The 25,961-nt window shown below is 39.6% G+C and overlaps 1 pseudogene; it reads left to right on the top strand.

Moving 5' to 3' along the window:
* Window positions 1–633: 633 nt before the first annotated feature.
* LOC135968306 (transcription factor TFIIIB component B'' homolog) overlaps window positions 634–25,961 on the top strand; it is a 45,723-nt pseudogene continuing 20,395 nt past the window's right edge.

A 25,961-nucleotide genomic window follows, 5' to 3' on the forward strand; every position in this document is an offset into this window, starting at 1 on the left:
GATTTTGCCAACATTGCTGTATTTTCTTCTAGTCTACGACTTTTTGGAAGACTAAATGGATGGCTTGGAGCAAAGTCTTTGTAACCTCACAGGCACACATGTGATCTTCTTTTGTAATTAAGTAGCTAAGACACATTTTAAAAACCCTTTCTTTTGTGTCTAGCTACTTATTTTTTACCTTTTAAAAAAATTAACATGTGAACTAGTTGATATAGATCAGAAAAACCACAGTCGTAACTTTGGTGTTAAGCTTTCTGGCAGAACCAATAGGGTCCTCGTGGAAATTAGATTTTTATTATTTTTTTTTTGAAACAGGGTCTTGCTGTGTCACCCAGGCTGGAGTGCAGGGGCCTGATTATAGCTCATCACAACCTCAACACCCTGGGCTCAAACGATCCTCCCACATCAGCTTCCCAAGTAGCTGGGACTACAGGCACATGCCATCATTTTTGCCTATTTGTTTGTATTTTTTTGTAGAGACGGGGTTTCACCATGTTGGCCAGGCTGGTCTCAGTCCCCTGGGCTCAAGTGATCCTCCTGCCTCAGCCTCCCAAAATGCTGGGATTATAGGTGTGAGCCACTGTGCCTGGCCAGGAAATCTCTCACCTCTGTCTTTAAGGTTTACCTTTGATGATGGCTGATAAACTAAGGTGGGCTTTCCTCTGCCAGATATTCGCCGTTTCTGAAATTAAGCTAGAACAGCAGGAGTGGGAGGAGGGGATCAAAGGAGGCAAAGGTGAGCGGAGGTGAAACGGTTCAGACAGGGAAGGGAAGAAATAAGGAAGCAGGAGAGAATCAGCTTCGGCTGCTTATTTATTCATTTATTTAGAGAGCTTGTTTCTTCCTTTAGGGCAAGAATTTTGTCAGAGCCTCTTGTAGATGCTTTTAAGTACTATAGGAAGGAAGTCTCCCAATTATTTTGTTTCATTTTAGAGCCAGTACTTTCCATTGTAAAGTAAATCCATTAATTTTGATATTTTAAAGGTGTATCACTTTGGCTATTGTGTGGCTTTTTTTATGGGTGAAGTAAAACCATTTTACTTTTTAGATACTGACAGGAGGTGGTGCCATAAGTATTGGACATGAATATAGCTGGAGTTTCTAAGGACGAATCACTCTTGAGGAAGACTTAGTTTCACATGGACAGCTACCTATAATTTGGGTTCTCTTTTTAAGAAATTAAAGATTGAAAGGGAAAGATGTTTTGGATCTGATGTGCTGCTTAATAAGAACTGTATTTTGAGGTGTCACTCACGAGTCACTTTTCCCCTCTCACATGTCTTGGTAAAACCCAGGAATCCTGGGATCTTAAGGCACTGAGAGGTCAGCCCTTCATATGTTGCCACCAGGCTAAGCAAGAATTTTTGAATGTTTCTGGGGGGATAATTTCACGTGAGATTGTTTTATGTCGTGAGCAATGACCTTCGTGGCCTAAGGTGATTTTCGGCCAGGAGAAATAGTGTTCCTCACTCTGGGGACTTACATTTGTCCTCATAGAAAAATTTTTATTGGCTTTGGTCACTTCAAAAAGGGACCTCAGATATGTCAAATAAACAGCTTCCGAGTTTTGTTTTTTTAATTATAAATTAACATTTTTAATTGTAAATCTTCCCTAAGCCATAAAGTATTCACTCTTCTTGAGACAGAGAAATTTTTTTACTGACCAAAATTTGAATAAGGGAAAAGGCTGTACAAATTTTAATAAGTAGCTTAACAAACAACCCTTAACCTCAGAGAAAAGTGAAGATCACAAATTTGTGAACAGCACAATTTCTAGAGAACAAAAACAAAATGTCTACCTTAGAGCAGAGCTTCACTGTCAGCTGCATCAAGTGCGGAATCAGGTCACCTGAATAAAGTCTAAATCTCACCCTAAACCAGACAGATTTAAAATCTGAGAGGAGCCTTGCCAGAGACCCTTGCCAGCCCTGGCGAGGTTGGGTAAATGAAAGCTGTGTGTGCTGGTACCCAGGCCCTTCTTGTCAGCGAAACAGTGAGAATCACTGCAGGCTAGCTTAAGGTCCCATCTGGGTCGCCAAAATGCCAACCTACTAAAGAATCAGAGTCTACTTTAAAGAGAGTTTATTTCAATGTAAAGTTTGAACAAAGCCATCCAGGGAACACATCTTCTAAGGGACCAAAGTCAGTGTTCCAAAGTATAGAAGTTTAGGTTCAATTATATAGACAAAGTTGAAGGAAGTTTAACAGAATTTCAACATCTTATTATATAAATTTTAATGCATCATTATGATGATCTGAGTAGTCGAGGTGGTCTTTTTTGAGGGGAGTATATTCAACATTTCACACTGAAGATGGAACACTCATGGGGTTTTGGCATCACCTGGTCTGAGGTGCAAGGTAATAGAAGAGGCAGTTAATCTAAAACAGCAATCAGTGATTGGAAAGAGAGCAGGCCTGGTCTCTGGTCTCCCCTCGTCATTTATAAAACAAAAACAATGAGGGAAAGAGTTCATCTATAGTCTAAAAAATAAAAGTTATTAATTTATATAACTTTATATAACGTTATATAAAGTTTATATATGCTATGTGCTATGTGACTCATCCCCAAGGCTTACCTTCTCCCTTGGATAATGAAGTTACAGGAGCCTAAAATTATATTATGTTTTATTTTATGCAAGTTTTAAAATTACCATGGAAGGTAAAAATGTGCTGGAAGAAAACCACAATTGCATTTTTAATTTTCATGTTTGGAATTCGTCTTTACTCTTGTTATCCAGGCCCACACCTGCCTACTTTGAGTGGAATATCTGGGTCTGTTTAAGGGAGATAATTGTACCCAGAAAGGGGGCCGCTGTGTAAAGTAACAAACAAAGCCTGGAGGAGCAGGTCGCAGAGATCAAGGAAATTATCAGGACAACATAACACCAAAGCATGTGGTCAGAGAGCTGGTAGGGAAACCATCATAGGTTCCATTCAAAGTAGACTCACAGGAGTAACTAATACCAAACTCAAGATTCTATTCTCACCTCTCCATCGTTCTAGCATTACTTCACTGCACTTTGAGCAAACAGAAATACAACCTTAAACTATCACATTCTTTCTTTATATATTCATTGTGATGGTTAATACTGAGTGTCAGCTTGATTGGACTGAAAGATACAGGTATTGATCCTGGGTGTGTCTGTAAGGGTGTTGCCAAAGGAGATGAACATTTGAGTCAGTGGGCTGGGAAAGGCAGACCCACGTTTAATCTGGGTGGGAACCATCTAATCAGCTGTCAGGGCAGCTAGAATATAAGCAGGCAGCAAAACGTCAACAGAGAGACTGGCCTCGCCTCCCAGCCTACATCGTTCTCCCGTGCTGGATGCTTCCTGCCCTCAAACATCGGATTCCAAGTTCTTCAGTTTTGGAACTTGTACTGGCTCTCCTTGCTCCTCGGCCTGCAGACGGCCTGTTGTGGGACCTTGTGATCATGTGAATTAATAATAAACTCCATTTATATGTATATCTATTCCATTAGTCCTGTCCCTCTAGGGAAACCTAACTAATACATTCATTCATTCAATAATTATCTTGAGTGCTTACTCTGTGCCAGGCACTGTTTTAGGCACAGGGGATTCGGCAATAAAAAGAAAGAAATGCTGCCCTCTTGTAGCTCACATTCCAGCTAGGGAAATCAGGTGATACCATAAATAAGTCAAATGCACAGTATGTTAAGGGATGATAGGTGCTAAGCAGGAAAGAAACAAAGCACAGAAAGTGGATACAGAGTATTGAGGAGGTAGTGTACAATTTTATATGGGGTACCCAAGGAAGGCCTTGCTGGGGTTGCATTTGAATAAAACCTTGAAAGGATATGAGAGGAAACACTGGGTGACTTCTAAGGAAATAATACCCAATTTGAATGGGTAAAAGTAATGATCCAGTACTATACAAGTATACAGAAGGGAGAGCAAAAACCACACGATCATCTCAACCCATACAGAAAAAGCACCTGACAAAATGCAACAGAATTTCATGATAAACACTCAACAAAGCAGAAGCAGAAGAAAACTACCTCAGCATAATAGAATCCATATATGAAAACCCACAACTAACACCGTTCTCGATGGTGAGAGACTGAAAGCATTTCCTCTAAGATCAGGAACGGGACAGAGATGTGCACTCTTACTACTTCTGTTCAAGACAGTACTAGAAGTCTCAGGCAGAACAATTAGCCAAGTGAAAGAAATAAAAGCCACCCTCATTCAAAAGAAGGAAGTAAAATTATCTCTATTCACAAATGACATGAGCATTTATGTGGAAAATCCTAAAGATTGCAAACACACAATCCTGTCAAAATAAACAAACAGTTTCAGCAAAGTGGCAAAATATAAGATTAACACACAAAAATCAGTTGCATTTCTGTAAATTAGCAATGACCAATCCAAAAATAAAATTAAGAAAATAATTCCATTTACTGTAGCCTCAAAAATACTTAACCAAGGGGGTAAAATACTTGTACACTGAAAACCATGAAATTTTGCTAAAATAAATCAGAGAAGATACAAATAACTGGAAAGACATCCTGTGCTCACGAACTAGAAGAATTAATATTGTTAAAACATCCATATTAACCAAAGCAATATACAGATCATTGCAATCCCTTACAAATTCCCAATGGTATTGTGTTGCAGTAATAGGAACATAATTCTAAAATTTATGTGAAATCTCAGGAAACTCCCAAATAGTCAAAACAATCTTCCAAAAGAAGAACAAAGTTGGAGGTCTCCCACTTTCTGATTTCAAAAATATTACAAACCAAAAGTAATCTCTATGGGGTGGTTACTGGCTTAAGGACAGATGTACGTGTGTGTGTGTGTGTGTGTGTGTGTGGATACAGCCATTCACCAAGCGCTGGATTCTGCTTCAAGCCGGTTTCCACTGTCATTGCAAGGTGGCTGCAGTGGTTCCACATTTTGCCCCTAAAACCACAATGTCCAGGGAAGGAAGAGAGTATATCTCTCCCTTTTTACTTTTACTCTCCCTTTTATAATACTCCCAAGTATGTGTGTGTGTGTGTGTGTGTGTGTGTGTGTGTGTGTGTGTAGGCACCTTTCTTAATCCTGGTTCATCGTCTTAAAAATGAATAGTGTTCAATTCAGGGTAATGGGGTAGTTTTGGTGGATCAACACTAATCTGTATATTTTGGAAAATTAATTTAAAAATTCATGCCCAATGAAAAATGCTTGGGACCACACTACATTAAGATACACTGAACTCAATATAACTTGATTAAGTAATAGCTTCTGAAACACAGAAATTTGTGCTGATTCATTTTCAAATGCAGATAATAATATCTATTCAAAGAAGGTCTCACAATGCAGATCACAAAGATAAAACAGTACGTTGACCTCAGAGAAAAGATGATATCATGATATCTAGTTTGAAATAGAAGAGCATGACCTTCATAACTGACTTGTTGGTGTGAGGCATTAGCTGTATTCTCCATATGCCAATTGGGAGCTCAGAAAATTGATATATCAAGATGTATTTGATGACAATCAACATAGATCGTAGTGAATGAGATCCCCCAAGAAGAATATTTAGTGGGAAAAAGAGCACAGCAAAGTGCCGTGGTCATACTATTATTTAAGTATCATTCACACAAAGATGAACCAGCAGAAGAAAATGTAAAAATCAAGAACATGAAAAGATATCCAGAAAAGTCTGGTGTCATCAGCAAAGTATTCTAGTAAGGAAAAAAGGCATCTTTGAATGATGCCACTGCAAACTACCACAGTGACGAGGACAGAGACGCAAGGCGTTGAGCTGAAAGCGAATGAGGTGGGAAGCAGGGGAGACCCTGGTATTGCTGTCTTGTCTTTCAAGAAGCTTGACTGGGCTATGGGAAAAAGAAAGCAGTGAAGGGGAACTAAGTACGCATGTGTGTTTCTAAGGTGAGGGTAAGTCAGGAAAAGGGGCAAGCTGAAGATACAAGAGAGAAAGAAAACAAAACAGGATTCCAGAGAAAATCAGAGGGTACAAATGGGGTGGTGGAGAAGGAGCTTTGAGCCCAGGAAGAACCCCACCCCCACACTCATCCCTCTGCACGAGAAGGGAAAAGCCCAGTTCTCAGGGTGTCTGCTGTGCAGGGCAGAAGCCGAGTGTCATGGTGCAGGATATGAGAGCAGCAATGAGGCACAGACATCGTTCAAATAATGCTGGAAATCAAACAGCAGAGAGAGCCCAGCTGAGCAGCAGCGGAGGGTCTGATAGGGAAATAGCCGGCCACAGGCTGCTTGGGTGGCTTTAGACTGTGAACGCTGTAAGTCTTTTGCACATCTTTACTATGACATCCAACAGCCACGTGGGGAATCTGCACACATTCCTTCCCCCTGAATAATGAATTATCAGCCACTATCAAGAGGAGAAATCATAGGTCTATAGAAATTACTACAATAAATCATTTCTGGCGATGTGGCTCAGGGGCTTAGAATTATCATTGTCATCGTTATCTAATCAGCTAATATTTTCTGCCGCCTTACAAAGTTGCAGGAGCTATGCCAAGTGCTCTTCGTATGTTAATTCATTTAATCCTCCCCACAGTCTTGAGATGGGAAGCTTCATCATTCCTGCCGCTGAACCAAGCGATGGCTCACACCCAGCCCAGGGTCGAGCAGCCAACAGCTGGACCAGGCAGTGCCCAGCAACTAAGCAAGTGCCCTCAGCCAGCAGGTTCTCATCTGGACCAGGTGCCCTGAGGATATGCAGTCTCACAACAATCACTTCCTTTTCTTTGGCCACTTTTCAGGCTGCTAATATTTCAAAAAAAAAAAAGTTTCTTTGGTTAACTTAAAAAAAAAAAAAGGCAGAGATTGATTCACTTTTGAATGTGCCATTTTTTCCAATGATATATTTCATTTGAATTCTCTTTTTTCATTTAGAGCAGTACTTTAACAATTAATGCAAGTGGATAAATTCAGAGAAAATAGGAAATTTTATCATATCAGAAATTACTACTTGGAAAGAAAAATAATTAGAATTTACATTTTAAGTTTAAAAAATAAAAACAGATTAATAATCAGGAAGCACAGGAATTAAACACTATATTTCAACTGCGTGAAAAAGTGATTTCCTCAGAAAAACTACTTTAGAAAGAATGCTGTCTTCTGAGAACTGGAATTTATTTATTTCCTCAACAAATATATAATTTACATATACATAATTCATATATATATGTAGAAAGAGGGAGAGAGAGAGAGAGAGACAGGGTCTCACTCTGTGGCCCAGGCTGGAGTGCAGTGACATGAACACAGCTCCCTGCAACCTCGACTTCCTGGGCTCCCATGATCCTCCTGCCTCAACCTCCTGAAGTGTTGCAATTACAGAGGCATGCCACCCCACCCAGCCAACAAATCAATTCTAACATTATACTTTAAGATACAGAGGATAAAATAATTTACATCATATAAATCAGCTTATTTAACTGTTTTGGTTTCAAGCAATGAGCTTGGGCCTTCTAAAAGACAGTTCCCTTAGTCAAGTCTTGTAAGAAAATAGAACCAGATGTTTGACCCTCAATAACTCCAACGCCAGTGACTCAGGGGACAACCTGTGAGGTGGACAAGGTCCCCTACTGCCATGTGTCTTCTCCATGGATCCTGACACACATGTGCAGACAACAGGAGAGAAAGAAGGGCTTCCTGGAGAATGAAAAGCTGAGAGGAACTTAGAGGTAAACTGTACCTTAAGGAATCTTTGAGCCCATCCCCTGAGCTTCACATGGGCTAATTCTTAATATCCCTGTTTTGGAAACTGAGTTCAAAACCATTAATTAACATATCGAAAAATAAGAAACTAAGAAGTGGTGCAATAAGGCCACTAAAATTGGTCTCCAGTCTCTTAGTGTTCATTTCGGTACAGAACAATGTATGTCCCTACATGTAGGTAACATCCTCAATGCTGTTTCTTCCTTAGTTTCTGTAGAGAACCCAGTTTAATTGCAACTGGGAAATGCATGATTGTTTCAAGGCTCGTGCTTGGAAATCCATCAGGATGAGATATCGCAGCTCTAAGTGTCCCTGAGAGAGCCATTCTGATGCTGAAGCTGAGTAGTTTCTACTCGTAATAACGAGCTTATGCAAAATGACAGTCACCTCTCATGCGCTGATGAACTAATAAAATAAATTTTGTAAAATGACATGGGTGCTTTTGCTAAAAATTCATACTTTATTTGATTGGTTGTTTTTCAACAGAACTTTTGAAGGATCTTGGTGAAATAGAAAAACATGGGTCTTCTGAACTGAAGTTACTGTTTCATTTTATAAATAAAATAAAACAACTTGAAATATGAGAATCATAGCAATTATTATTTCACCCTCCAGGTGGTATCTTTGCCTGTTAACATTTAAAATATTAAACCTGTCAAATTCACGTAGGGTCCGTTACTGCCCAAGCACCACTGCTATCTTCATAGCTTTGACATTTTCAAAATTTCTAGGGAGCAATATGAAAACCACGACAACACGTAGCCATGTTTTCCTGACTTAATTTGTGAGGCAGAAGCAACGAAAATTGACCATTTTAAGAATTTTTCTATTTTGGCTTGGTATTCATTTATTTATTGTTTCATTCATTAACCCAACACACAATGATTGGCAGTCCTTCCTGTGCCTGTACTGTTCTCAGTGCAGGGAGGGCATCATGAACAAAACAGACAGAGCCCCCGCCTTCATGGATCTTAATTCCAGCTTTGGTAGGAGAAGGACGTAAGTACTGAGTCGAAAAAACACATCATGTTTCAGGCGGCAATTCACACTAAGTAGAAAGATAAAGCAAAGGCAGGCCACGGAGTGCGGAGGGTGGGTTGTAATCTTAATGACATAATCAGAAGGGAACTTACCAAGAAGGTGATGAGAAAAAACTTGAAAGAAGGGAGAGCACGCTCCCGATACAGGAACCAACAAGCCCCAAAGTCTGCAGGCGCAGGCGGGGTTGCTCCTGGCTGTTTGATGCTCTAAGAATCCAAAGAGTGAGCGGGGTTGGAACTGACGGAGTGAAGCAGAGGAGTTCACGCCCGAGAGGTGATGGTGGCATGTTTCCCCTACATTAAATAGATCAATAAACTTTATCTTATTTGTATTCCTGTTTTAATTAAATGAGGAGCAAAACCCTTTGCCTTAATAAAACAAAAAATCTCAGGGACATAAATGTGATCGACAGGTCACCACAAAAGGCCTCTTAGACAGTCTTATAAAATTCAAGTTTTGTAAATTTTGTGTTAAAGAATTCAGGTAAGTTCATTTAGTAGCGCACATGAAGATCAAGTTCAAAGGTCAAGGTAAATGTCCTATGACTTGCTAGTTCCTCGTTGCCGCCATTTGCTGACTTTGAATTCACCTATTTACCTTCCTCCGACTCTTCTGTGCGGTTCTTTTTGCCAAACCCCCCCAAATCTGTGCTTGTATGCTCAGATGTTCTAACTGCCCCTGTAAATCACCACCAAGCCCCATCTGCATCTAACGCCGTCTGCTTTTCTATCACAAGAAGAAACACCATTGCTCCAAACAGCTTCCTTCCAGGCTAACTCAGGACCTTGATTCTTCCATTACGGCTACACATTTTATTATTAACCTCACCATAGTTGTGCCATTTAATATTCTGCAATGGTTATAAATTGTACTAATACTGTACATCAGTCTCAAGAATTAACATATTTTCCTTATTGTTAAGAACTCTGCCTGACCCAGTCAGCAGTCACGCCCTGTTGGAGGTATCATTACAACACTCACATCTCTGTTACAAATCCACATTTGCCCATACCACTGTCACTCACTTAGCTCAACTGAGGACTTCTCATCTGAATTATTTTAAAGATTTTCCAATACAGCATTCAGTCTGACAATGCAAAATACCCTCATTTATAAAAATACTAGTAAGATGGATATTTTGGGACTGGAAAGGAACTCTTTTATCTAACTCACTTACCTGATGCATGGACTTTTGTTCATGTGTTTGCTTGTTTTTTAATTTCTCCCAGGTAGTTTTCAGTCTTCCATTTGTAGCAGAACTCTTCTGGTGAGAGAATTCACAAAATCTAAAAGTGGATACGTTTTCTAACCATTCAAATTATAAGGCGTTAATAATCAAATGCAGCAGTGTATTAAAAAATACACCATGGCCAAGTGGATTTTCCCCAGGTGCGCAAAGATGGTTCAACATTCCACAATCCATCAATGTGACCCACCGTATCAGCTGGATAAAGAAGAAAAAATGTATTACCATATCAACAGAAGCAGAAAAGCATTTGACAAAAGCAACACTCGTTCGTGAGAAAAACTCTCAGAAAACTAGAAAGAGAGAACAAAAGTCAAATTCATAAAGAGCATCTACAAACATCCTGCAACTAATATTATACTTAACGGTGAAAGACTTACATTTTTTTCTTAAGATCAGGGAGATAAAAAGATGTCCGATCTCAGCACTCATTCAACATACTACTGGAAATTCTAACTAGCACAAGAAGGCAAGATGAAGAAACAGAGGCATATAATGGCTCGATATAGGAAAGATGTCAGTTCTCTCCAAATTGATCTATAGGTTTAATTCCATTCCTAGAAAAATCCCAGGAAGGTATTTGTAGACATGAACAGGCTTATTTTAAAATTTCTTTGGAAAGGCACAGAGCCTAGAGTATCTAAAACAATTCTGAAAAAAAAAAAAAAACAAGAGTGGGAATGAGCATTCTTGCTTGATGTGAAGAGCTACCACTAGAGCTACAGTAACCAAGACAGTGTGGTATAGGCCGAGGACAGACACAGAGATCAACAGAAAAGAATTTAAAAACCCAGGAATGAACCCACACAAATACATCCATCTGACTTTTGGCAAAGGATCAAAAGCAATTCAATAGAAGAATATCCTTCAACAAATGGTAATGGTGCAACTAGACAATAATAAACAGAAGGAGGAGGAGGAGGGACAGGAAGAGGACAAGAAGAAAATGGAGAAAGAAAACAGAATTTTGATCTAAACCTCACACCTTATACAACAAAACTCACAATTATTGACCTAAATATAAAATATAACGTAGGTGGCAAGCCACCCAGGTGCCAAGGCAAGAGACTGAAGGCACAAGCTGTTCCAGTATAATAAAGAAAATAATTATAATAAGTTATACTAGAAATAGGATATAGAGATGATTATGAATATTATCAATCATTAGTTTGTAGTAGTAATCTTTGTATTATTATTATAATAATCTCTGTTTTATAAGTATAAACTAGGGAAAACCAGGCCATACAGAGTCAGGAGCTGAAGGGACACTGCAAGAGGTGACCAGAAGGCAAGAGTGTGAGCCCTCTGTCATGCCCAGATAAGGGCCACTTGAGGGCTCCTTGGTCTAGCGGTAGCGCCAGTGTCTGGGACGACACCCGTTACATAGCAGACCTTGGTCTAGTGGTAACGCCAGTGCCTGGGAAGACACCCGTTACTTAGCAGACTGGGAAAGGGAGTCTCCCTTTCCCTGGGCGAGTTAGAGAACACTCTGTTCCACCACCTCTTGTGGGAGACCTGACATTAGCCAGGCCTGCCTGCAGTCATCCGGAGGCTTCGATGCCTCCCTGTGGTGCTGTGCTTCAGTGGTTACGCTCCTTGTCCACTTTCGTGTTCCGCCTGTACACCTGGTGCCTCTCTTAAGTTCTTAGAAGATAGCAGTAGCAAAATTAGTGAAAGTATTAAAGTCTTTGATCTCACTGATAAGTGCATAGAAGAAATGCTGACGTATGCTGTCCTCCCTCTCCGCCTCAGCTACGGCAAAAGGAAAGGCTCCCCGTCCAGTGGACACATGGACTCGTGTGACCGTATCAATCACTTGAGATGACTCACTTTCCTTGCCCTGCCCCCTTGCCTTGCATACAATAAATAGCAGTGCATCCAGGCATTCGAGGCCACCACCAGACTCCGTACATTGGTGGTAGTGGTCCCCTAGGCCCAGCTGTCTTTCTCTCTCTCTTTATCTCATGTATTTATTTTTCTGTGATCTCTTGTCACCACATATGAAGAGAAAACCCACAGGCCCCGTAGGACTGGACCCTACAATATAAAACTATACAACTTTTAGGGAAAAATATAGAACATAACCTATGGAAACTAGGACTAGGCAAAGAGCTCTTAGTCTTTACACCAAAAGCACAATTCAGAAAAAGAAAGACTGATAAATTGGACCTCATCAAAATTAAACAGTTTGATCTGTGGAATACCCATTAAGAGGATAAAGAGACAACCTACAAATTAGGAGAAAATATTCGCAAACCACAGACCCAATACAGGGCTAACATACAGAATAATAAATAACTCAAAATTAAACATTAATAAAGCAAATATCCAATTCAAAAATGGGGAAAACGCAAGATAAATTTCACTGAAGTGGTTAGAGAGATGATACATCAATGCATGAAAAGATGTCCAACATCATTAGCGGCAGGAAAACACCAAATAAAACTACAGCGAAACATCACTGTAGTGGAAGTAAAAAAAAAAAAAAGTCATAAAACCAAATGCTGTTAGAAAGGTGGAGAAACTGGGTCACTCATACATTGTCGGTGGGAATTTAACATGGAACAGCCACTCAGGAAAACAGCATGGTGGCTTCTTACTCTTGACAGCTGACCCAGAGAAATGGAAACATGTTCACACAAAAACCTATATAGAAGTTTTACTCACAAGAGCCCATATTGAAAGCAACCTAACCAGCCTTCCATGGATGAATAAATGGCAGTGCATTCACCCCAAAAATACCACTCAGCAATGAAAAGGAGTACAAAGAAAAGTGTTGGTACACATAACAACTCGACGTCACAGGAATTATGCTAACTATGCCAGTCTCAAAGAATTCCCTATTGTCTGAATCCATTTATATGGCATTATTAAAATGCTGCATTTGTGGAGATGGGAAACAGATAAGCAGTTGCCAATTATTAGGGAGTGGAGAGGAAGAGAGGCAGCCGTGGCTGTAAAAGAGGTACGCAGGGGGCTCTTGTGTTGGGTTTGTCCTTGTGTGTTTTTTCTTGTCTTGGTGGGCACACAAATCTACACGTGATAAAACTGCAAAGAACTACAGGCACACACGCACGCACCACGCACACACACACAATATTCTCAGGTTTACAAAGAAGCTGCAAAAGAGAATTCCCGCATGTTAACATGTGACTACCCTTCCTTTACTGCCTATACATGCGGTTCGTGTGTGTGCGTGTCCGCATGTTTCAGAAAGTTGTGAGTACAAGTTGCAGACATCATTGATGCTTTATCTATTAAAATTTCAGTGTGTATTTCTGAAAATAGACCATTTCATAACCACAATCTGATTCTGAAAATGAAGAGGTGAATGTGGACAGCATCCTATATTTCCACCCACAGACTTGATCCGGGTTTGCCGGTTCCCCTCGTGTTCCTGATCTGGTGCAGGAGCCAATCCCGACCATCCTCACATTTAGTTGGGCGTCTTCTTAGTCCCTTGTAATCAGGGACAATTCCTCCATCTTTCTTTGTGTTTCACAATCTTGACACTAAAGAGTGGGGAGCAGTTGTTTTGAAGTATAACTTCCATTTGGGTTCACTGGATGCTTCCTCCTGATTAGATCTAGGTTATGAAAGTTTGCAGATGCACAGAGGTGAGGTCATGTGTTCTTGTCAGTACGTTCCTTGTGTCTAAGGGCGCAGGAGCTCAGCTCATCCCATCACTGCAATGTTAATTTGATCACGTGATTACTGCATTAAGATGGAACCTGCTATAAAGTTCCTATTTTTCCTTCGGCAACTAATAAATATTTATATATTCTGTAACTAACAAATATATAGATATCTTGTTTTTCTGCCTATTTCTGCATAATTTTAATGACCATTGGTAATTCTTCCCCAACTAGTTACCAAATGATGAGATTTTAATTCCATCTTCCCTTTATCTTTATTCGCTAGATTCCTACCATATGGAAGAGGTTTCCCTTCTCTTCCATTTATTTATTATCTATTTGTACATCCCCAGTGTGCATTTGTAGATTCTCATTCTATTCAGGGTGACACATCCATTGCCATCAATTACTCTGTCACTCAAATTGTCCCAGACTTGGCCAGTGGGACCCCCACATCTCATGAGCCCTTGCTAACCATCTGGTAATGGGGCAGCTGGAGCCTTTCTTGCCCCAGCACAAGCATCAGCTACATCTCTAACGAACCCAGGTTACCATTACTGAAAGAACAATATTTACAAGCCAGAATTGAGTGCTAGGCATGCTTGCTGCTACTAGAAATGTATGTATATAAAGGGCAAAGACGGGAAATTTGTATGCATAAATGCAGATATAGATACACACACTTCTATATCTATACCTATGTCCATTTCCATTTATCATCTATATCTATTTTTTAAATTCTATACATGTGTGTCAAAAATCATGCACTCACACTGATCCCTCTGATCCCAATCCAACACCAGACGGTTTCTTCTAGGCTTGCCCCACTCACGTTATTCCCGGTACCACAATCTATTTACTTATTTTCTTATGAAAAGCTGCAGAGAGTAGTTGCATCATTTCTAAACCACACTTCCGTATTTACAGAGCCAAAGCACGGTGCTCACAAACAGTGCATCCCAGAGCCACTTAGACTCACTCTCCTCTCCTCACCCTTCCCTGTGCTGAGGCCACTCATTTGAAAAACGTTAAGTTCACTCATTTTATTCTGTTTTTATTTCTTTTTGTATTTCTCTTTTTCCATACTTGTGGATTTTATATATTTATTCACTTTTAGACTGGGAAACATTAAGTTTGTTCTAAAAGTCAACATAGAAAGGTAAACTAGGCAAGGGACCACTACCCCATCCTTCCATGCATCCCCAAGGCATCCGACCTCATTGTTCCTGGTGTAGGATACCAGAGCTTATGGAGGGGAGAGGTCAATGAGGCAACTAAACCCCACAGGATACCTGAGCTCATGGAGGGGAGAGCTCAATGAGGCCACCAAAACCTCACAGAGCCTGGCTTGCAGTCACCACCCCTGAACACAGCTGCACGAATGTCCCATAAGAAACCAGCAGAATATGTGCTGAGAACAAGCAATAATATTTCTTGTCTAAAAAAGGGAGCTTTGTTTCACTTACATTAAGATATGTTTCTGCATGAACCCCTTCTATTTTGCAACTGGACAAATTTCTTCCCAATTCCTTGCTCGTAGAACATTTCTTTTTCTACTACTGCATTAGTATTTATTGCAGACTTCTTTAGTGGTCTTATTTATTTGTCAACACTTTAGAACTTTTCAGAAAACTTGGAAATCCCCTAACCACATTTGTATGAATCAGCACATTGTCAAATATTCTAATATCTCTCTCTAGTGAACTCACAGAAAAGAACTATCCACCGATGCCACCACAACAGGAAGAATCCTTCTATGAAAGTCTGGTTAGAATCTTCTGTAACTTAAGACACATCCACGATCTGTTGCCTACAAGATGGAACTAAATTACTTTTCATGGCATACAAATCTTTTTGTAACACAATCCCTGTCTGTCCCCTCCAATCTCACACCCCCCACAGCTGACCTCCGTGAATCTTAATTCCAGCCTCACACTAGACTTGTACTCGCTGGGTTTATCCTGCTGCTTCACGCCTACTGGTCTCTGTAGAAATTGGTTCATCTGCCCATGGTGTCTCTCTCCTTCTTGTATAAATGTGTACTCAAGAAAAATCACTGCACTGATGCTATCCCTGGATGCTGTCAAGAGTTTCCCATGCTAAAATCTGTCTTGACTTCTCTTCAAACAAGTCTGTGCTGAGTTACAGCATCTTCCAGACTACTCTCCTGCTCTAAGCCCCACATTCTCTCTCCTTCTCTCAGCCTCTCCCCGTGTGTCTCTCTCTCTGTCTACCTCTCTTTCTCCCTCCTCTATCTGTCTAGAAGAATACTCCTTATTTAGATCAGACAAACAATCCTAATTAGTTTCGTATCTCCAGTGCCCCGTACATGACAGGTACCTGAAAAAATGAGTCAATCCATTAATGTTCAAGGGTGGAGACTAGTATGTATATTTTTAATTGGATTAAAGTGAAATGAAATGAACAGAAAGATGCTCTGCCAGGAAGTTAAACTTCATTCCTCTGCATCAATTATCAAAATTACCCTAGAGTTTTTCCTACAGTCTGTGTGCTAATTCAATATAAAATTTCAGCCCAAATATTTAAAAATTTATCACAAAATATACTTAGAAAAACAAACTAAATTCCAGGGAAAGCTAAAAAAAAAGCCTCAATCAAATATAGTTTTAAAAATTATTTTAGAAGTCATTATCAAATCAGAATCTTATTAAAAGAAATAAAGCTTTAGTATTTTTAATTATTTAGTAATATTTTATCTCATAACCCAAAATTTAAATATAAACATTAACTTCAAAAGCAAAATTATATGTCTTTTAGAAAAAAAATTGTAGCATTTTTAATTCCTTTTATAAGGTTAGCATAAGCCTAAAAGCAAAATCTAAGCATGACCCTGGAAACAGTATTGTGAGGCTCTGACATATAAAGGGCTATTAAGTTGTCACTCCCGATCTTACAATACGAAAAGAACAGGGCAAACTGAAAAAAATTCAATGAATTTTCTTAGAGCCATCAGAGACTGAGATTACAGGGCCAAGTACCACCTCAACATCTTGGAGACAGTCACCAGGATTTGCTCACCTAGAGCAGAAGACACTGGCGATACGAACCGGTAGGGGCATGTCAGTGGTCACTCTGATGAATTGCTGTGCACACCAGTATCTGGGGTCTGCAGAACCAGACACCTACTGTTGTCACTTTCCACCCAGATATCCTACCAGCTCTCACAACAGAGATCCATGAAAGATTCCTCATGGCTTCAGCAGAGAAAGGAAGAGTGATCACGTTGAAATTCACCCAGAACCTTCTTTATCGCAAAAGCTTACAAGAGGAAAGACTCTGTCAGAGCTTTTTCCCAGGTGGGAAGAACAGCCCTCCCACTCTGGAACCTCTAGTCTTCTTGTCTCACCTATATGCAAACACACACACACACACACACACACACACACACACACACACACACAAACACATATGTATACATGGATACAAAACAAAGCCAACACAGTGAGGGCCTTAAGGAAATAGACTGGAGAGCACTGAAGCCAAGGAAGTGAGTAGGGAACAGGAGAAGGAAAAGCTGCACCACAGTGAACACTGTGAAAGTCCCAGCTTCAAGAAGCAGGCCAAGAAAATGCTGAGATTTAATCTGGAGGAGATGGGATGCTCCCTTCCCCCACGCCTTATCTCCATACCAGGGGCACTCGCCATAACAGTGGATTCCAGCTGAAGGAGCTCCAAGGCGCTCTCTGAAGAACAGAAACTAGGGAAATCCAAAGTCAAGAGAGGAGGCAAAGACAAGGACAACGGAGGATTTAAAAGTCTCCAGGAACTACAGCTGTAGCTCATGTTAGAAACAACCCAGCTCTAGCCAGACAAGCTTAAATCCTCACACTAAAAGTGTATGTCCCTCAGCTCCTGCGATGCAATAGTGTCTGGTTTTCAAAAAAAATTACAAGATGTGCCAAAAGGCTAGAGATGAGTAATTATCAGGATCAGACACAGATATGATACTCACATTGGAATTATCATACAATTATCTTTTCTGCTTTTTCCATTAGGGCTCTTAACATTAACATGTTAAAGCTGGGAACAGACAGGTGCTGTGAGCAGAGAGATTAAAACTCACAGAAAGAATCAAGATGAAGCATGATAAGTCAAACATAGTGAGAGAAATGAAGAAAGCCTTTGATAGGCTCATGAGTAGACTCAACACAGCAGAGTTATATACATCAATGAGGCTGAGCACAGTGGCTCACGTCTGTAATCCTAGCACTTTGGGAGGCCGAGGTGGGCAGATCACTTGAGATCAGGAGTTTGGAACAAGCCTGACCAACATGGTGAAACCCAGTCTCTACTAAAAATACAAAAATTAGCTGGGCATGGTGATGCCTGCCTGTAATCCCAGCTACTCGGGAGGCTGAGACAGGAGAATTGCTTGAACCTGGAAGGTAGAGGTTGCAGTGAGCCGAGATCGTGCCCCTGCACTCCAGCCTGGGTGACAGAGATGAGACTCTGTCAAAAATCAGTCAGTCAATCAATCAATCAGAGACTGCAGATAAGTCAACAGACATTTCCTAAACTGAAACATGTAGAAGAAAATCATGAAAAATACAGAACTGAATGCCCAAGGACTCTGAAGTATAACATACAACTAATGGGAATACTAGGAGGGTGAGAAAGAACCAAGCAAACATATACTTGAATAATAGCCAAAATCTTTCCAAAATTAGTAACACATACCAAACCACAGACTCACGGTGTTAAGAGAATGTGGAGCAACGCACATATTAAAACCAAAAAAGAATCCACACACAGACCTATCATATTCAAACCACAGCGGACTAAAGACGATAAGAAAATCTTCTTAAAACAGAGGAGGGGAAATCTTAACTACAAAGGAAGCAGGATAAGAATTGCTGTGGACTTCTCATCAGCACTAAATTATTCAGGTGGAAAAGAGAGTGAAATATTTAAACAGTTGAAAGTAAAAGAAATACCAACTTAAAATTCTATATGGAGTAAAGTTATCCTTTAAAATGAAGGACAAAAAAGACTTTCTGACCTCAAAAACGCAAGAACAGAGAAATCATCTCCAGCAGTCCTATGCTCCAAAAAATGATAGTAGTTCTTCGGACAGGAAAATATGATTAGTCAGAAACTTGCATCTGCATGAAGAACATTAGGGAAGGAATGAATAGAAAATAAGACTCAACTATATGTTGTTTACAAGAATACATATTAAATATGAGAATCAGATAGGTATAAAGTAATCGTGACAGCTTGGTGTTGGTGGAAGAGTCTAATTGTATCCAATTTTATCAATTGTATGAAAATGTTTGAAACCTCACTGAAGGAAAATGGGGAAAGGTGCTGATCGAAGGAACTTTGGGAATGAGCAGAGTCTGCAAGATTAAAATCCAACTCTGCTGCACATAAGTACTGTGCCCTAGTTGACAGGTTGTTCCCCATGGGGGTACACAGTAACAATTCTGAATCTGCTATGCATGTACTGAAATTGACCAGTGACATGAACGGATGGTGGCTAGTGGAGCCAAGTTCCTCACTGTTGGAGAGAAAGTCACAGAAAACGAAGCTGACATGGCAGGAAGAACCCATGTACTAAAGGATTCGAGTTGAAGACATATTAGCAGAGAAAGAAGCCCAGAAGGAGTGAGCCTGGCGCTCCAGGCCTTCTCACAGGGAACCCTGCAGTGTTGATATGAGAGCATCTGAACGTGGAATAAAAAACAAAAAGCAAGAAACACGGGTGGTTAAAACTACACTTAGTCTTCATCATAACCTGCTCCACAGCAAGCTCTACACAAGACCAATTATTTTTAAATTTAACTATTATCAACATAAATACTTTAACCTTACGTGAACCTCCTAAGGGATTGTAGACATTAATACACCTGGCTATTTTTTGTATTTTTAGTAGAGACAGGGTTTCACCCTGTGGGCCAGGCTGGTCTTGAACTCCTGACCTCAAGTGATCTGCCCACCTCAGCCTCCCAAAGTCCTGGGATTACAGGTGGCACTGTCCTTTTGATCAGACATCTAGAGAGTTTCCATTCCAGGTCTGGGAATCTTCTGGGTTTCCAATCTGCCTGCATCACCCTGGTTCATCATCCAGCAGGACCCCGGGTTCTCTGCCAGGTGACACTAGGGAAGGATGTTCCTTGGGTCGTTGAGAGACAAGTGCAGGACATTTTCAGTGTCTGTTTGAAATCACAGCTTGAATTTCATAGACAAAGTCTTTGTCATCACTGCATATGCTTTTATGGGACTCCTTAATGTTTCCAAAGTTTATACCTCACTTCCTGAATACACTACAAGCTTATTGCAGAAAGGCTCCCACACCCTTCGGTTCTTGGATATGCCTGCAATACGGGGCCTTAAATACAGGACCAAAGATAGGATATTAAAAATGGTACCTATTCAAGAATTTAACATCAACTTCTTCATTTTATAGACCAGCCAGCTGAGAAAAGCTGAGAATGTAAAAGATCTAAGATATGTGCCACCACGATGTCCATACAAAAGAAAAGGAAGATGTGATCATCTGAATACTTCTTTTGTAAAGACTTCATATGCAGAGACACTTAGAACCTCCATTAAACGTAAAGTTTGTTTTTCAGATGTCAGCCAGGAGATGAAGCCAGCTACAGCTGATAAACTTATGTTTTAGACAAGCACACTTTTCTATTCCTTATACACTGATTAAAGGGTTTACACATTTGCAATTATTTTGAATACACATCAAGACAAGTGGTTTCCTGGGGTGATAGCAATCTAAAGAGAAAGCAACATTTTTCAGAGCAGGAATCTTTTCAGGGCTGTGTTCCCACCTGCTGTTCTAGTTTATGTATTCAGTGCATAACATCTGCAATGGCATGTCAGAAAGCTTTTGTCTAAGAAAAAGTATAAATGTGAAAAGTATAAAATATAGAAAGGAAACATCAAATTTCTGCTGTAACCATAGCAGAACTTACTATGTAAAAGTAAAAATATTCTGAAAATTCAGCCATGCATTGATATATACATACCAGAAGTAGACTTAATTACATAAAGTCTGATTAAAATAAAACATATCTCAGTCATTTTATATTAGCATATCATTTGACTTAAGTGTACCAGCAATCTTGCCTACCCTGCTGGGCTGCTGTGTTGGTTAGCATTCTACTGGAAATATGTCTCTGTGAGTTTAAGGCATTTCCAAAAAAGTTCCTCATTTGTCTACAGATGTGCATTCTTGAATCATTAGGCCCATTTCCACATTAGCAGAGAAAGAAGCCCGGAAGGAGTGAGCCCGGCTCCAGGCCTCCTCACAGGGGACTCTGCAGTGTTCATGTGAGAGCGTCTGAACATGGAATAAAAAAAGAAAAGCAAGAAACATGTTAAAACTACACTTCGTCTTCATCATAATCTTGTCCACCGCAAGCTTTATGCAGAGACCAATTAGTTTTAAGTTTAACTATTATCAATATAAATACTTTAACCTTACGTGGCTAAAACTCCACAGTAAAAGCTATTGGATATTTGTGTGTCTGTGCGGTTGTGTGTGTGTTTGTGTGTATTATGCCGTATGTGATGGCTAGCATACTACCAAATGGTTTATAAGTAATGAGTGCTCATAAATTAAGTCCACATGCTCTTCAAGTTCACACAAATTTAGTACTCTTTGATAAATAAAAATTGTTTTGAAATTATTGATAAAATCAAGGCTAGGCACAGTGGCTCACACCTGTAATCTCAGCACTTTGGGAGGCCGAGGTGAGCAGATCACCTGAGGTTGGGAGTTCGAGACCAGTCTGACCAACATGGAGAAACCCTGTCTCTACTAAACATATAAAATTAGCTGGGAGTGGTGGTGCACACCTGTAATCCCAGCTACTTGGGAGGCTGAGGCAGGAGAATCATCTGAATCTGGGAGGCGGAGGTTGTGATGAGCTGAGATCGTGCCACTGCACTCCAGCCTGGGCAACAAGAATGAAACTCCATCTCAAAAAAAAAAAAAAAAAAAATCAAAAAAATTTTGGATGTCTTCAAAATTGTTAGCATTTTTGCCTGGGTCTACTAATCATTTTATATTTACCTCTGTTGGATATTTTAAGATGTCACGGCACAAAGGTTGTAATAAAATAATCCCATTCAAACATAATCTTTAAGTGATTTTTTTTTTTTGACAAATAAGACTAATTTAATGCTGTTGATTCAACAAAAACAGCTAAATCTTCTAGGTTAGTGGTAAAAATACCCATGTATTTAACTTTAAGTTTCTTCCTTAGATGAACACCTGATATTCACTGGCTACAAAAAGGATTAATAAAAAATTAACTTGAAATAATAAGTAGCTTTGTCTAATATCTTAAGTTTTCAGAAGTGACATAAACTGTTAAAAAAGAATGAAAGAACTAATTACATACAAATAGGATAAATGCTTGGAGGTAAACATTTTGTGTAATTTATATCTTTACATTATTTTGAATTAAATAATTAGTAAAAGCTCATTAGACGTATGAGTTATTCCCAGTTAAGAAGGGATTATGATATGAAAAAACACATGTTTCTAAAAATTACAGAATTACTTCATCTATAAAATGCTGACATCTGAAAAAAGTTCAGGATTTCTTGCTTCCTAGGTTTCCACTAAAACTTAAGGTTACTAAGAATAAGAATTCTAACGAATATAAAATTCTGTAAGTTGTATTCTTATTGGAAACATAAATGATAATTTTATGTAATTTGGAGATTATTTAAAAGTTATTTATAAAACAAGGTATAAAAAGAGTAAGTAGGAGAGAGGGAGGTAAAAGGGTTAGATATATAAAGATGTATTTTTGGTAAGGAAGATTACAAAAAAATAATTTTGGGCTTGGTGTGGCGGTTCATGCCTGTAATCCTAGCACTTTGGGAGGCCGAGGTGGGCAGGTCACTTGAGGTCAGGAGTTCGAGACCAGCCTGGCCAACATAGTGAAACCCCTTCCCTACTAAAAATACAAAAATTAGCTGGGCATGGTGGCGAGTGCCTGTAATCCCAGCTATTCGGGAGGCTGAGGCAGGAGAATTGCTTGAACCTGGGAGGTGGAGGTTGCAGTCAGCCAAAACTGTGCCACTGCTCTCCAGCCTGGGGAGCAAGAGCAAAACTCAGTCTCAAAAAAGAAAAAATAATTTTGTATAAGAAAGCACTTTATATGATGAATTTTTATCCTAAAATGAAATGACTAATGGTTATTTTAAAAAGATAGTGTAGGACAAATCAGAAGGTCCAAGCATTTCATAGACAGTTTGTTGAAGTCATGATAAAGTTTGTGAACAAAGAAATCTAATTTATTAAAATAAGGCTTGATATTTATTTTCAATTTTAATTGAGGAAAATAAGGGATCTTTACATTCTAATATCCCTATTTTACTTTAAGAAAATACATTTGAACTTTAATTAGACAAATTCAGTTAATATACACCAAAAACCTTTCTAACCAAAGATAAATAAATAAATAAACTTTTTAGTATGTTGGCATGAGGTACTGGGAAACCTACGGTAGCAATTTGAGTAGGCACTACCTAGAAATAGATAAAATCCTGAAAGGAGACATACTCACCATCATCATCATTACCATCATCATTCTTATTCTCATCACCATCACCATCATCATTATCATTACCACCATTACCATGATTCTTATCATCACCACCATCACCATCACCATTACCATGATTCTTACGATCACTGTCATCATCACTATTGCCATCATCACCATTATCATCATCATCACCATCACCAACATCATCACCACTATAGCCATCACAATTAGCAAAGAAAATATTTACATAGGGCTTACTTCGCACTAGCCACCATTCTAAATACTGTCATGTATTAACATAATGATCCATGACCTATGTACCATTATTATCCCCATTTTGCCGATGAGAAAAGTGAAGCACAGAAAGAATAAATAACTTGTCCGGCTAATTGAAAAAAACTTGATTCAAATCCAGGGCTTCTGGCTCTTGTCAAGGACTGTCAGTTCCTGTGTTATATTGCCCCTCGGTCATGAAAACAAGTCATCATTTTCAATACTATGGTGAGGTCATTCTGCAGCTCAGTATATTAATTATAAAGGAAGAAAGATACACGTTTTACTTACTAGGTGGACGTTGTAATGTCTACATTTTGGTTGGTAATACCATGAATCAAATATGTACTTGTGACATCTAGTATTTTATCCAGGAAACCATTAGATATCATGAAAATGACTCTATAGATTATCTTTACTTTGATATGTGTAGTTATCAAAAAGAATCATACACTGACTTTTGAAAGAAAATATCTTTTCCAATAAAATATTTCTGTAATTTGAGGAAAGACAACCTCCTTCACAGCACATTTTTTCATGTAAAAATGTGAGGTTTCGTAATTTAAAATTGCATTCTTCCAATGCTTTGATTAAAAAAAAATTGTTTTATTTTGTTTCATTTTAAAAATGTATTCCTAAGTGCTATTTGAATTAGTATCCCACAGAGAAGGTATATTTTAAATTATATAAATGAAACACTTCCAAAAAAGAAGTTCTTAGTAAAATGCTTCCACAAAATAATTTTTTAATCAGATAGTAGTTATTTAAATATATTTTATAAATTCATGACCACACTGTATCTAAATAATCGTCATATCAAATGTCAGAAGTAGGGGTAACTATCTGGAAAAGACCAATACATTTTTCTCAAGATCATTAACCAACAAATTAGTGCATGCTCTTTATTCCACAATATGCCTACAAAAGTTCCACAAGAACAATACTATTACTAACACCAACAATATGAAGTGACTTATACAGGAAAGAAAATCATCATGTTGAGACCAGACTTTCAACAGTGATGCTTCATGTCAAAGACAGTGGAGTTACATATTTAAGATACTCAAGGCCAGGCACGGTGGCTCACGCCTGTAATCCCAGCACTTTGGGAGGCCGAGGCAGGCGGATCACATGAATTCAGGAGTTCGAGACCAGCCTGCCCAACATGGTGAAACCCTCTCTACTAAAAGTACAAAAATTAGCTGGGCATGGTGGTGCATGCCTGTAATCCCAGTTACTCAGGAGGCTGAGCAAGGAGAATCTCTTGAACCCGGGAGGCAGAGGTTGCAGTGAGGCGAGATTGTACCATTGCGCTCCAGCCTGGGCAATAAGAGCAAAACTCCGCCTCAAAAAAAAAAAAAAAATGCCCAACAAAAGAAAATGTGAGACACTTTCACGTACAGCTGAATTGTCTTTCAAGAAGAAAGGAATATCAACAGGCAAGAACTCAAAGAATTGTGTTCCCATGGAACGTTCCTGAAGATTCTTTCTGATAACTCACTTCAGACACCCAAAATCACTGGAGAAACAATGGCACAAAGGCTGAAGGTGAGCATTAAATGCCCACTTTACATTTGTTTATCTGTACTTGGCCAGTGGATCATTGCTGTTTTCTTTTCATTTAAAGTCAATAGTTTTATGAGGTTATATGTCAGGATTGTTAATTTTGTGCTGATTTTCCTAGGTACCCAGTGTGCCTTTTTGATATATAATGTCAACTCTTTTAGTCCAAGAAAATTTTAGTAAAATATATTTGTTCTCTTCCATTGCTCTTCCATTCCATTGCTTGGATATTCTTTTCAGAAATTCTGATTGTGCGCATATTTGATATTTTGGCCCATCTACCGTATTTCATCACTACAACCTTCCAGGGAGCCCCTGTTGTCAAAGAGAATGAGCCCAAGGCCCGGGGAAGGAAGTTAACTTAGTCACATCTGAACACATAAAAAAGAGAATGATGCACATTGCATGGTACAATTGCATGAACTTCAACACATGCCCCAAAGACATCATGACAAGAGGTGCCCATCACCTTCCGGAACTGACCAGCCGGAATCCCCGCAGGCTTGCAAAGCACCGGACCCTCCTCGCCTGTCCCCACATTGAACTGATATCAGGCTCTCCATGGGAATCCCACCCCACGAATAGCCCCGGGTTTCTCACAATCCACGGAGCAAGGGAGCAAACTCTCCTCTAAGGCTCCCCTTGCCACCAACCCACACGGAAGCGCTGTTTGTCCAGGGTCTGCTGCCTGCCCTGCGTGAGCCTCCTGCGGCTCCATCGTGAGTGGCTTCTGAGAGACGAGACACACGCAGCCTCAGGGGGAAACCTCAACCCCTTCTCCTTCTGTCCCAACACCCACCCAGGGCCCAAGTCCACCGATGCTTTCCTTCCACCCTAAAGTCAGCGGCTTCTCTCCATCCACAATGTTACCATCACCCCCCAGCATCCTCATGAATCAGGGATTGCTGCACAATGACTGTGTCTCCTGGATGACCTCTTAATTGCCAGT

This window comes from Macaca fascicularis, chromosome 18 (genome assembly GCF_037993035.2).
Source record: "Macaca fascicularis isolate 582-1 chromosome 18, T2T-MFA8v1.1".
In the NCBI taxonomy this organism is placed as follows: Eukaryota; Metazoa; Chordata; class Mammalia; order Primates; family Cercopithecidae; genus Macaca; species Macaca fascicularis.